The 5,845-nt window shown below is 46.4% G+C and overlaps 1 long non-coding RNA gene across 2 annotated transcripts; it reads right to left on the bottom strand.

Annotated features, from left to right (window-relative positions):
- Positions 1–3,908: 3,908 nt before the first annotated feature.
- On the bottom strand, positions 3,909–5,537 carry LOC123110362 (uncharacterized). Of its 2 annotated transcripts, none has more exons than XR_006453331.1 (2): positions 4,395–5,537; positions 3,909–4,229 (listed from the first exon to the last, which is right to left on the bottom strand). It is a non-coding gene; the product is annotated as an uncharacterized lncRNA (long non-coding RNA). The 2 variants fall into 2 exon arrangements; XR_006453330.1 differs by having other exon boundaries at positions 3,909–4,293.
- Positions 5,538–5,845: the final 308 nt, after the last annotated feature.

Consider the following 5,845-nt stretch of genomic DNA (forward strand, 5'->3'; position numbering starts at 1 on the left):
AAGAAAGATCAATCTAGTAGGCCAAACCAAACCGATAATTCGAAGAGACTTGCAAAGATAACAAAATCATATAAAAGAATTCAGAGAAGATTCAATTATTATACATAGATAAACTTGATCATAAACCCACAATTCATCGGATCTCGACAAACACACCGCAAAAAGAGATTACATCGAATAGATCTCCACAAGAGAGGGGGAGAACATTGTATTGAGATCCAAAAAGAGAGAAGAAGCCATCTAGCTAATAACTATGGACCCGAAGGTCTGTGGTAAACTACTCACAATTCATCGGAGGGGCTATGGTGTTGATGTAGAAGCCCTCTATGGTGGAATCCCCCTCCGGCAGAACGCCGGCGACGGCTCCAAGATGGGATCTCGCAGATACAGAAGGTTACGGTGGCGGAAATATTTCTTTTGTGGCTCCCTGGATGTTTTCGGGGTATGTAGGCTTATATAGGAGGAAGAAGTACTTCGGTGGCTACCCGAGGGGCCCACGAGACAGGGGGCGTGCCCTATAGTGGGGGCGCCCTACCCTCTCATGGCCTCCTTGGCTGCTTCTTGACTTGCACTCCAAGTCCTCTGGATCACGTTCATTCCAAAAATCACGCTCCCGAAGGTTTCACTCCGTTTGGACTCCATCTAATATATATACATACGGTCTATTCTGCTAATATTAGCAGAATAACTATTCTACACACCACTTCCGCACTGCATGTTGAACGCAAGTGCACTACATCTTCTTGACGATGAGCACTGCAATATAGACTAGTGAACTTCGCGTCGGAAAAAAATGCACGCAGTGTTTTTCTGGTACTGTTTTCGCTCTAATTTTTTGATTGTTTATCGGAACGAGGCGTATAATATACCGTTGAAAAGCTATAGATTAGACGCAACTTCGACATGTTGAACAGTTTTCGAGATTCCACACGGTTTAAGAGCAGTTTTGAAAATGGTGCGGCCGATGACGAGTGGCAGCGAGCGTTTTTTCGCGTTTTTTCTAAACCACTTGTCGGAATGAAGCAAATGATACGCTGTTGGATAGATATCGTTGAGTTGCACCTTTCTCATATATAAATCTTTATCTAATTCGTTACGGTTTAAGAGCAGTTTAAAATTTACTAAATCGCGGAATTCTGTTTTTCAAGTTTTTTAAAAATTTTGGTACTGTTTTCGTTCCAGTTTTTGAACCGTTTGTTGAAACGAGGCGTGTGACACGTCGTTGGAAAGCTATGAACGAGGCGCAACTTTCATATGTTGCAGTGTTTTTAAGATTCCTTACGGCTTTTAGTTTATTTTGAAAATCGTGCGGCTAACTACGAGAGGCAGCGATCGTTTTTCGCGAAATTTTTACAAACCGCTGCTCGGAATGATTCAAACGATACGCCGTTGGAAAGGTATAGACGAGGCGCAACGTTGTGATGTAGAACACTCTCTCTAGTTCTTTACGGTTTAAGAGCGGTTTTAAATTTACCGAAACGGGGACACTCTGTTTTTCGCGACACCCAAATCGACGTGGGTACTTCATCCGACTGAAAACCGCACTGCATCGAACGAAAAACCGCAGTGCATCATACGGGTAAGAGATCTGCATGGTTTCTTTTATTCAAACATAATTTTTTTAAGGACAAGAAAGTAGAGTGCAGTTCACATCGGGTGTAAATGAACCACAACACTATCAAGAAGTGAACCGCGTTACTTTTTTCCGCTTCCGTAACAATTTTTTTGCACTTACGGGATGAACAACATCATACGGCCGACCGCACTGCTTCAGAATGAAAACCGCACTGCATTGGATGGGCAAGCGAGCTGCATAATTTCTTTTGCCAGACGTTATTTTTCTCATACGAGTTTTTGTTGTCTTTTTTTAACTTTTTTTATGAACAAGAGTGTACCGCAGAGATGGGCAAGTGAACCGCGACATATATCAAAGTGAACCGCATTACCATCTTGTTGTTTCGCTAATTTTTTTGCATTTTCATGTTGGGGGTAAGTGAACAGCATCACTCTTAAAAGGAACCACATCTAAGGACCAAACACACTCAAGCGTTGATATAATACGACTGAATTTTGGGACACACGAAACAAATTGCACTTCACACAGAGGGGTAGTGAGCTGCTACACAAATTGCACACGCCCACGTCTCCTTAGTCTCACAAAGTGCATTAGGAAAAGAACTGAACCTATCGTGGGAATTTCTTTCTCTTTTTTTACAAAGTGTACCACCTAGATGAACTGAACGAACAGGCACAATGATGAAAGGACAAGGCGAGCAAACTATAAAACAACAACAAAAAAGCAATGCGAGAGCTGCACTCAATGTATTTTTTTTGTTCCTCACATTCTGGAGGAAACAAAATAAAATAATAAAATAAATCCCGCAGCGCATCCATGAGATTCTCCCATTTTCACCTAGTAGAAAGAAAACAAAAAGACAACAATGCGAGCGGTCTGCATTCTCCCCTCAAAATAGAACAAAACTTGTAGTGAGCCTCCCGGATGGGAGTAGTGAACTGCAAAGGCAAACTGTTGTTGGTGTGCGGTCGTCTCCACCGAGTCACAAACTGCAATACCGCACTAATGAACCGCATGCCATACCTCGACAAAATTCAATTATGGGCCGACCAAGCGGTTTGGAATGAACTGTAGTAAGTGCTGACAACAATGCAATATCATCAGCTCTCAAAAAAAGAAAATACAATATTATCAAAGAAGAGTGTGCAAGAGAGTGGTTTGGCCACGAACTAGTTGTCCAATGCATTCGCATGCCCAGCCCATGGCTCCACAAGTCCATTTTTTTAGAAACTCCACAAGTCCAAGTGGCTAGCAGCCTGGCAGTGCATGGACGTAACTTCTATATGGGCTTCGGTTCGGCATCTTTGTGAGACTAAGAAAAGTACCAATCGTGTTATCTTCAGTCTAAACTCCCATCCCTTTCTCAGGTGACAACACTACACTGTCCAAAGGAATCCTTGTATTATCACCTCTTGAAGCAAGATGCAATCGGTTCCATTGTTGTCAGTCTAGCTGTAGAGAATATAGGCAACAAAATGATGGACGATGGCGTTAATAGAGTATGCGAGCATCAAAATTGACAAAACTAAAGATGGTAAATTGGGGCAAGGAAATAAATAGGGGAGATGTCCAAGGAGCTGAACGGAGACCAAGCTTTTGTTGTTGCAAATTGCCCGGACATGAGCACCGAGCTGCACCACTTGGATGCAGGCATGACCGTGTAATGCTTGCCCGCACCGCCAAAATCGTGTGCGATGAGATAGTGAACACTCCCATCCCCTTCTCAGGTGAAAACGCTACTCGGTCTGAAGAACTTGCATTATTACCTCTTTCCGGCAACAAGATCCAATCGGTTCCATTATTTCTAGTCTAGCTATAGAAAACATAGGCATAATTTTTTTGGATGATGGCGTTAACATAGTATATTAGCATCAAATCTGACCAAACTGAAGATAGTAATTCAGACAAGGAACAAAACAGGGGAGATGCCCAAGGAGCTTAATTACCGGAGACCAAGCTTTTGATGTCGTCGTTGCCGAATACACTTGATAACTACCGGAGACACAAGCACCGGGTGTGGCCGTGTACTGCGTGCCCGCGCCAAAGCAACCGCATGCAATGAGCTAGCGAGATGCATGTTCAAACCCATCTTTAGAACTTCTTAATCTCCAGATAAGCAAAAGCCATCAATTAGTACTACTTTGTACAGACATATACTAAAAAAGTGTCAATGTCATCAACTAACAGACATATATCTCTTTTTTTCACATCACAAATGCCTAAACCACTTTGTACATAACATTTACTAGTAGCACAACTTTGCACAATTAAATACCCTAATAATTGTTTAACATGGTAGCGATTTTCTTTGCAACTGAAACGAAAACAAAGCTAAACCAAAACTGACCATATTAGTGAATCCTAGTTTGTGCTAATACAAGCAAATGACTGCAAAAGAAAAGGCACTGTGTCCTCGGCCAAGACCACGTCAAAAGACAAACAAAAAAAGGAAATAGTGGACTGCATGCCCTTGCTGCTCCAACCGCTAGTGGATCGCCGGTGAACTTCAAGGCCACACTGATGCATAAATCGTTGCCGCCGAGCAGTAGTGAACGCTGCGGCTGGCTCGCCGTCTGCCTCCTGGTGGCCCTCAACCCTCTCGCCGACTGAACTGCAAGTGGGTGTGCTGCAGAAACGTCTTAGTGTGGTCCTCCTGTTAGGAACCCGGTGAGCAAGTTTGAAAAATGAAATCAAACACCACGCATCACAGTAGCGAACTGCATGACATCGGTACAGAATAAGAGATGGCTGAATCACCAAACTGCGTTAAGGAATACACTGCACTGAATACACCAAAATCGAAAGCAAAAAATGCTACCATTGTTCTAAACTGCAAAGCGCCGCTACTGCTCTTCCATGGGGCATCGGTGCCCCCATTTGACTCCCCTCGCATGCATCCGCGGAATGCGCCGGCAAACTGCACAGCGCCGCCGATGCGTCCCTCGTCGCTGACAAGCTCCCTTTTCTTGCCGTCACGCACTGCACTGCAACACACATGCGCACTGCACGGGAGCTTCGAAAGAGATGCACTGGATGTGCGGGACGAACTTCATGGTTTTCTTTCAGCGCTCTGGGAGGCCGTTGGTGTAGGAACCCCTCGTCGGCGGAGGGATCATAGGTGAGGTGGAGGCCGCTGCGCGATTCGAGGACGAGGATGAGGGGAGCCAAGAAGGGGCCGGTCGGATCCCATGGCCAACACGCTCGAGGAAGAAACCGGCGGCAAGGATGTGGCCAGGACCCCGTCGTTGGGCACGATGTAGGAAGCCTGGGCGACGCGGTGCAGGGATGGAAACAGGGGGCGGAGCGACTGCACTGCAAGAAAGGAACTAGGAAGGAATTCAACAAAGTAGAAAACTCCACGGCTACCTGGTGCTTTGTCAATTCTGCAGCGACGAGGAAGCAGGGTGGAGGAAGGGAGCACCTCGGCTGCGCAGGGGAGGAGGTGTGCCTCGGCTGCAGATGGAAAGCCAGATAGGCAGAGCCCGTCGTTGCTACGGCCGGTCGCCGTCCCCGTGGCAGAAGCGGAGGGGAGGTAGGCCAAGAGAAGTGGTCCGGCGGCGCCGGCTTGATCCAGATGGAGGATGAGCTGCGGATCCAGGGGTGGGGGATGGGTGACACCGGGCAGGGGCGATGCGAGACCAGGCTAAGGGAAAGGTGCGGCCAAGTGCGGCGCCGTCGGGGGAAGAAGCCGAATATGGGTGGGGCGGCGCCGAGGGGGGAAGAAGGTGGATCGGGGGAGGTCGTGGGAACAAGGTGGATTGGGGGAGGGAGGTACAGGCGGGGAAGAAGGTGGATGGGGGGAGGGTGGCGCGGACCGGGGAAGAAGGTGGATCGATGGAGGGCGGCGCTAGTGAGGCAGAAAGGGGATCGGGGGAAGGGGAATCGTGGCAGATGGAGGTGGGGTGCGCCGGAGGAGGAGGAGGCAGGTCGGGGTTGGTGGGAAGAAATCGTGGGGTGCGGGGGCGAGTGGTGGTGTTAGCAGAAAAAGAAATTGATGTGCAGAATAAGGTCTTAAGGGGTGTTATCATAATAGACCCACCCAATATATATATATATACTCCTAGGAGTACTAACCCATTTTCCTATATATATATATATATATATATATATCCAGTTGGATGTAGGTTTTCGTAAATTATTATTGTTGACATTACCCTTGAGGTAAAAGGTTAGGAGGCGAAACTATAAGCCTCTATCTTTTTCTGTGTCCGATTAAAACTTTGAACCCATAAATATCACATAAGTGTTAGCAATTGTGAAAGATAAAAT

Source organism: Triticum aestivum, chromosome 5B (assembly GCF_018294505.1).
Source record: "Triticum aestivum cultivar Chinese Spring chromosome 5B, IWGSC CS RefSeq v2.1, whole genome shotgun sequence".
In the NCBI taxonomy this organism is placed as follows: Eukaryota; Viridiplantae; Streptophyta; class Magnoliopsida; order Poales; family Poaceae; genus Triticum; species Triticum aestivum.